Source organism: Arachis hypogaea, chromosome 3 (genome assembly GCF_003086295.3).
Source record: "Arachis hypogaea cultivar Tifrunner chromosome 3, arahy.Tifrunner.gnm2.J5K5, whole genome shotgun sequence".
Classification (NCBI taxonomy): Eukaryota; Viridiplantae; Streptophyta; class Magnoliopsida; order Fabales; family Fabaceae; genus Arachis; species Arachis hypogaea.
Window position 1 is genome coordinate 30,527,780 of NC_092038.1, and position 8,385 is coordinate 30,536,164.

At 27.1% G+C, this 8,385-nt stretch overlaps 1 long non-coding RNA gene across 1 annotated transcript; it reads right to left on the minus strand.

Annotated features, from left to right (window-relative positions):
• Positions 1 to 855: 855 nt before the first annotated feature.
• On the minus strand, positions 856 to 1,682 carry LOC112770129 (uncharacterized). Its single transcript, XR_003186582.3, has 2 exons — positions 1,256 to 1,682; positions 856 to 1,066 (listed from the first exon to the last, which is right to left on the minus strand). It is a non-coding gene; the product is annotated as an uncharacterized lncRNA (long non-coding RNA).
• Between the last annotated feature and the right edge of the window lie 6,703 nt (positions 1,683 to 8,385).

The window sequence follows — 8,385 nt, forward strand, 5'->3', positions numbered from 1 at the left end:
CAAAAAATGAGAAGGACTTGAAAAAAGAATTTCAAAGACAAAGGACTCATTGGACAGAAAAATCAGAAGTAAACAAAAGTACTTGAAATCCAGTTATTCTTCCAAGAAAGTTTCTTTTCACGAAGCAAGCATGGCTGGGAATCTAACTATAAGTAATTCTTTGATAAAAATAAAAATAAAAATAAAAAATAAGTAAAAAATAGACATTGTTATCTTTTATGTAATTACCACAATTTTATTTTAATCCTGTACACATAAATTCTATTTGAATCTAGTACACCACATCCGTTATATTTTAATCACCATAATTTTTAGGATAAAAAAATGGAAAATTAAATTAATGTACTTTAAGCCATTACTAAATTGCTAAGATTCAAATCATAATTTATTTGTGCTAAAGAAAGGGGAAAACCCAAATTTAGATAGTCTCCAATGTCTTGTTCTCAAGTTAAGCACATATAATGTGAAAATTGAAATCAATTCATATTCAAGATTTGTGGTGGGACTCTTATTCTTCTATTATATCAGTTAAGATCATACAAATCTAATAAACTCAAGGCAACCTTACTTGCTTTTAATTTGTTAAAATTATTCTCTCTTAAGAACTAATTTAAATTAGTATTTGAATAAATGTGACAACTGAAATTTTGTAGAAATGCATTTTTATCATATAATTTTGTGTTGGTAATTTTTTTTAAATCATTAATACAAACTCGACAAAAAAAAAAACAGGACGTTGATTCATGATTAATCCCTTTCAAAATAAAAATAAAATTAAACTTCAACTCTCTTTTGTTATCTGTTTTGATTAAAGATTTTTAATAAGTAAGGTTTACCAGCTCTCAAAACCAGCAATGAAACATCGATGGAAGGGGCCTGACTTGCTTCAATCAAATACAAAATTCTATTTCATCAAATCCAATAAACATAACAGGGTTTCCAAAAGACATTGTACCTACCCTGTGATGCATTCTTCATCAAGGGGTACATTTGGTTGAATCTGTATTTAGAAGGTACCAAAAGTGCAATAAGTCCACGCATGTACTCTCTAACTATCCTGCAGTTCCTGAAATAAATAATAATAACATAACAAATCGCAAGTTTTAAAACTTTTTCAAAGATTCCTGAATGAAAGTGAATACAATTAGAATATAGGGAAATCCTGTTTAACCATAGGAAAAGAAATAGGAAAATCGATGAATGAAAGTGTGAAATAGGAAAAGTAATAAAAGAAAGGAATAAGAAGAGGATTTACAAAGAAGCAAGAAGCTAAAATCGATGAATGCCTGTAGAGTCTAGTTTCTTCCAAAGCTAAGCAGGAAGGGAGCGGCGCGGAAGGGGTTAGGGGTTTGAAGCGACGGAAGGAAGCGGCGGCAAAGGGAGAAACGACGGCGGGTTTACGACGGCAAGTGAGTGCAGGGAGTCACCACCAGAGAGAGTTACCGTAGAAGGAAGGTTAGGGGTGCCGAAAGAGGGATTGCTGGCGGAGGCATTGCGAGCGCAGTGATGTTCTTCACGGAGTGTCATCGGAGAGGTACTTCATTTGAGTGTCATCGTCGCGGTGAGGGTAAGGCATAATGAAGAGAGGGTTAGGGTTATCACTGCTGAACGAGTTTGGGCTTAATGTTTGAAGGAGGAGTTAGGGCTTACGGGTCTTTGAATGAAGAAGGAACGAGAAAGATAAACCTTGAAAGATTTTAATTTGAAGTTATAACTTAGACATTTTAATTTGAAGGGTACGAGCTTTTTTAAAGTTATTCTTTTGGGGGGAATCTTTTGGCCACGCTTTTGAAGCGTGCCAAAAGGCTTGTAGGAAACGGCTACGTTTTTCAAACACCACAATAATAAAACCCTATTGCCACGCTTTAAAAGCGTGACGGTTTCTTTCTATGGCTACGCTTTTTAAGCATGGCAAAAAAAATGTGGCCAAATCTTGCATGAATTGTCACCCTCATAAAAGCGTGGTCATTCACCCTTTTCGCTATGCTTTTGAAGCATAGCAAAAAAAAAACGTGGCCAAATCTCTTTTCAATTGCCACCCTCATAAAAGCGTGGTCATAGACCACTGTTGGCTACACTTTTAAAGCGTAGCAAAAAAAAGCGTGGCCATAAGCCTTTTTTCTTGTAGTAATAAGAACGTATTCTTTATTTTTTTTATCAAAGTTGATCATTTTAAGATACAAGTTACAATTCTTTTATGATCTTTTATTGATGTAGTCATTCTTTTATTGATTATTCTTACTAAAACTTATTTTTTTTTCATCTAACCTTACAGCGCGATTGTCCTTTGTCGCAATTTTTTATAATACACCATATCTATCAAATACCACATCGAGTTATATTCAGTGATCCGAATTCTAATTACATAGATGTAAAAATTTAATGAAAAGACAATGAACTCTATTTTACTAAAAGATGGTTGAATTTATTCATATATTATCATTAATCTAATGGAATGTGGTAAAAAATAAATTTTCTTGAAAAGAGCTCGATTTTCATTGAACCAAAGTATTTTGTTTTTTAAGTTTTTTTTCTTTAACTATTTCATTTAATGATAATGTATTTTTCTTTTTTTATATCAAAATTGTTCAATTTTAAGGTATAAATCATAATTTTATCATTTTTTTTTAAATTCAACTTTATTTTTATTTTTTTAGTTATATATAATGTGTGTTCCTACTCATTTTTTTTCTTGTAGCAGAATTATATTTTATATAATTATTTCCAATGCATTATATCTATTATATTTCATCCCGAGTTATTTTTTTTTTATCTGGATGTTAATTATATTTGAATCTGATAAGTTATGTCTGTTTAATTTGGATATGTAATATTTAACTTTTTTTATCATATTTAAATTATCCAAGTAATTGAGTTAAAAATAATGCTAATAAGATTGTATCCCATATAATAATAATATTATTTTTTTCAATAATATTAAATGAGTATAAGAAAAAGAATATTTTAAATACGTGTTTTATATACTACTTTACATATATTAATATATTATATAATATTAATAATGAATATTATGGAAGAAATATGGATATTAATACATGATTATAAGAAAAATAATATTTATATATTATTAAAGTTAGAATTGTGTATTAATATTTTAAATCACTAAATGATAAAAACGTACGTGATTATATTATTAGGAGAAAGATAATATTTTAATTTATTACAAATTATACTAAACATAAATTATTCGAATTATACATAAAATTGCACATAATTATTTGTTTTTAAATTAGAGAATCAAGTTATTATATCAATATCATTAATTAATATTTTTTATTTTAAAAATATTATAATTAAATGTATAGACTTCAACCAAAAAATAAATATATTAGTCTATTAAATAAAATTTTTAAATTATATTTTGAGAATAAAATAATATTTTAAATTTTTTCTTTGATCAAAATTCATAGTTTATTTTAAATAGTTTAAAATTTTATTTTCTGATATATTGAGTATCACTTAATTTTGATATTCATTATTATTATTATATAATTAATATAATTAATTAATAATTTCTTTTCTAATCTTAAAAGTATATACTAATAGAACGAACCTGAATATTAATATATGATTATGAGAAATAAAATATTTATATTATTAAAATTATAATATGTGCATTAATATTTTAAATCAATTAATGATAGAAATATATATGATTATATTATTAGAAAAAAGTAAGCAGCGTCCACACTTGGCCAGCCTATAACCCCTCCATAAATTCTTGCGCCTTTTTGGTTCAGCGCTGCAAGCGGCTCCCACCACTTGCTTTGTTTTCCTTACTCATTATTAGAAAAAAGATAATATTCTAATTTATATTTATTATTACACTAAACATAAATTATTCAAAATTTTGCTACAATTATACATAATTGCTTAAGTCACCAAAAAAAAATACATAATTGCTTGTTCTTAAATTAGAAAATTGAATTAGTATATCATTAATTAATAATTTATTTCTAATCTTAAGAGCATGATAATTAAATGCATAAACTCCGATTAAGAGGTAAATATGTTAATCCCTTAAATAAAATTTTTAAATTTAATTTTGATAATAAAATAATATTCATAGTTTTTTCTTTGTTGAAAATCTTGTGGTTAATTTGTTTTAAACAGTTATTTTGAGATTTTATTTCTTGATGTATTGGGTATGATTCTATTTTAATGCTATTTATTTTTTTTTTATCTACGCATGGGTATTCTAGAAGCATACAACTATTCGGTAAAAAGAATATTTTAAATATTAAATATTTTTAAGATTTATTTTATACAAAATTATAAATAGACTAATTTCTCATAATGACTACAATTAAAAGAATATATGATAAAATAATTATTAAATATAACATATGTTAATTGAATTGTTATAATTAAGGAAAGAATTAGTGTAAATAGGTACATAATTAATATATAATTATGAGATAAATAATATCATAATTTAGTATCAATTAAATTGATCATTAGATTTATTATTATAATGAATACATGGAAAAAGAGTCAAATATTATTTGTATTTTTAGCAAATTGTAGGACATTTTTAAACTATTAATACCTAACAATTAAACCCCTTAAAATAACCATGATTAGAACCTAATCAATTCGTATATACATGTGCGATGCTAAACATAATTGGAATTATAATCTCTTAATAAACAGAATTTTCTATTTCAATCTTGAGAGAAATAGAATGTTTTAAATAATATTAAACATAAATGAATATAATATATAAATTTAATATATAATAAAATAGAAAGAACATATATATTAATATATTAGTGTATAAACGGTAACTATTATATATTATTAAGTTATGATGCGTGCATTAATGTTTAAATTAATTAATGGTAGAAAAGTATATTATTATATTATTAAAAAAAGATAATATTTTAATTTAGTACTAAGTATATGCATTAAACGTGTTTATAAAAATTATATTACAATCATACATAATTTTTTAAAATTAGAGAATTAAATTATGGACAATTTACATAAATAAAATATTTAAAAATTAAATTTATACGGATACAACTTTCTATAATAAATTATATTCGTATCCTGAATCTACTTTATATAAATCATGGCAGTCTATTATAATTTACCATTCTCATATAATTTGCTATATTCTACCGCGAATTAGGAGCAAATACTCATATGTTACTTATTGTGTTGCATGACTACAATTTATTTTTATTTTTAGTTGTATTGAGTGCTGAACTATTAAACTTTTTAATTGTCGTATTTGAATTCTGTTGTTATTATATTTTATTAGATTAAGATTTTGTTAGTTATTGTGTATTTCGATTTGTCGATTTTAATGTTATGACTTTGCATAATAGTATAGTAGAATATTTTTTATTTGATTAAAAAAACCAAACAAACCGAACCACTGGTTTGGTTTGGTTCGGATGACCTTGAAAAAAAAATAAACCAAATCGAACTGCAGCTTAATTAACGATCGGATCAGATGGCTTTTACTTCAAAAACCGAACCAAACCGCACTGCGAACACCCCTACTTATTATATTGCAAGACTACTTTGTTTTTTTTTTTTTTTTGACAAATACCCATGTTTCATACATGGATATGTAAAATATGGGTATATTAGAATATGCACCTCGTAATACCCTAACTTTTAGCACCTCATAATCGTACTAAAAGCTCAGGCGTTACTTACCTCTAAACCTCTTTATTCTATACTATTTTTATTTAATATTGAACCTTCGCGAATAAGAACCGAAACTTTCACCAAAAAGACGAAGAGTCGGTACTTTAAATCATTTAATCACAAAATTATATATATCCATATAGCATTATGTACATAGACTTACTCAAAGACCCTCAAATACAATTCCTATCCCTCTAAAAGCCAAAACAATACATGACGAGGGAAAAATAAAATCTAAGAACTCAACTTGTAAAAAGAATCTTCTATGCTCTTGTAGTTCTGCACTAAGTCTTCGCACCTGTAGCTGAAAGAGGGTGAAAATAGGGGTAAGAATTGGGGAGTTCTTAGTAGGGTCGGGGTGTATAGTTATATCCATTTTATATATACTTGGTCAGCAATAACAGTCAACAAAGTACGAGCCAATTCAACAATTATAGAACACAAAATCGAATCACAAGCACACACAATCATATAAAACACACTCACAAACAAATATGTGCAAATAAGTATGATGCATGTCTATCCCTAGTGTAGGTAATAAGCTCATCTGTCGGTTTCGACCCGCTTCCGATGCAACTCAGCAACCTTTGTCTGAGTTTGGTTTCCAGTGTCATAACCTCTGTAAGAAACCTCTGTCTTACAGGTGCGACTCTCTTGAGCCGATGTATGCAAACATAACCTCTGTAAGCAACCTCTGTCTTACAGGTGAGGCTCTCTCTAGCCAATGTATGTAGCGATAACCTCTATAAGCAACCTCTGTCTTACAGGTGCGACCATCCCTTGAATTAGCTGATGTATCTCTAGAAGCGAATCTCGATGGACTCACCACCATATCTCTACTCGTTTTCAGTAGGTACATAATCATCTTAGCTCGTTCTTTCTTTTGTTTCTTTTATTCTTACTCTCTGCTCTCCTATGATAGAGGTTCTTTAGATTCTTTTAATCTTTTCTCTCTGCTCTTCTGTGGCGGAGGTTTCTTTAATATTTTTCTTTCCTTTTCTTTTCTTTCTTCTTCTTTCTTTCTTATCGTTCATAATATAAATCATCCTCGCATTGTTCCCTCGCCTTTTCCTAAGTGTCTTATGGAAAAGAATTATAAAGTTCTTTAATTAAGTCTGCGTTCTCTAAAGCTTTTAGGATTACTTTGCTTGCTTGCTTACTCATTAATATTACACATTATAATATTCTTACGAAATAATATCTTTGAGAAATACTAATTATAATAATGATTTATTTTAATATAAATGAATAATTTTAAAGAAGTATTTAAAATAATATTTATAATCTTCTTTTCAAAACTCAATTTATAAGACCTTATTTTTACACATTTACTAATTACTTTATAAATCACGAACTCTTTAATATTCTATTTTTAACTTCAATATTTTATAAAATTATATTGAACCCCCACTTATTTTCATATTTATAAAAACAATCCTAATCTTTTACAAAATACCCATTTTTATCCCCTGAAAATACAATTTAATTACTAATCTTTCTGTTATATCAAAACCGAAACCCTTAGCCCTTTCTTTTCAAAATATTACTCGTAATTTAATCCCTTTTTGAGTCATTCAGTTACCGATTTTTCTCAGCTTTTAATTTAATCTTTTAACTACCAAATATTATCAATTTTCTCTAAATACCATATCACAACAATCCCAAAACTATTAAAACAACCACAACTGAGCTATTTCTCATAGCCAAACTAACAAATCACAAGCAATAATAATAATTCAACATAAACTCAAAGAATAATCAACCAAATCAACATTCACTTATCAAATTCATATTTAATTATTATAAAGTTACCAAACCCTACCTCTGTACGAAATCAAAATACTCGAAACTCCGAAAAAGATTTTCGATCGAGCTGCTGAAAAAGAAAACGTCAGAAATCATTTCTGCCTCCTAGAACTCCAATTGGCCGAACTCAAGGGGAATGGAAGCTATGTCACCATCAATTTCTACCGAACAAAAGTAACGCCAACACGCATAGTTATAAGAACTGAACCAGTGATCAAACCGCTCAGACTACTGATTTATTGGTTTATTGGTTCAACCGATAAATCATTGGTTGAACCGTAAAATCGGTCCTATGTAAATAAAAAATATAGGTTTAATTACTCTGTTGGTCCCTATAGTTTCGTAAAATTTTCAATTAGGTCCCTATACTTTTTTTCTTTTTAATTGAGTCCCTACACTAATTTTTTTTTCAATTAAGTCCTTCTTAGTAGTAATTGGCTTAATTTTATAGGGACCTAACTAAAAAAAAAAAAGAATTAGTATAGAGACATAAATAAAAAGAAAAAAAAGTGTAGGGACACAATTAAAAAAAAAATTGGTGCAAGGACTCAATTAAAAGGAAAAAAAAGTATAGGGACCTAATTGAAAATTTCGCAAAACTATAGGGACCAACAGAGTAATTAAATCAAAAATATAAAATAGACAACTAATACAAAGATAGATGTAAAATTAGTTAGTACTATGACACTAGTATCTTAATTTGATATAATAAGAATAACAATCCATAATATCAGTAAATTTCAATACTAGTGTCAAATAAGATAACTTTAATCATAACATTAATATTGAAAGAGATAAAGTAAATTAATAAATTTTTAGTAAAGTTTATATTTCTATTAATAATAGTTTATAATTAAAAATATAATTAATTCAAAAGATAGAGAATATAAAATTAAA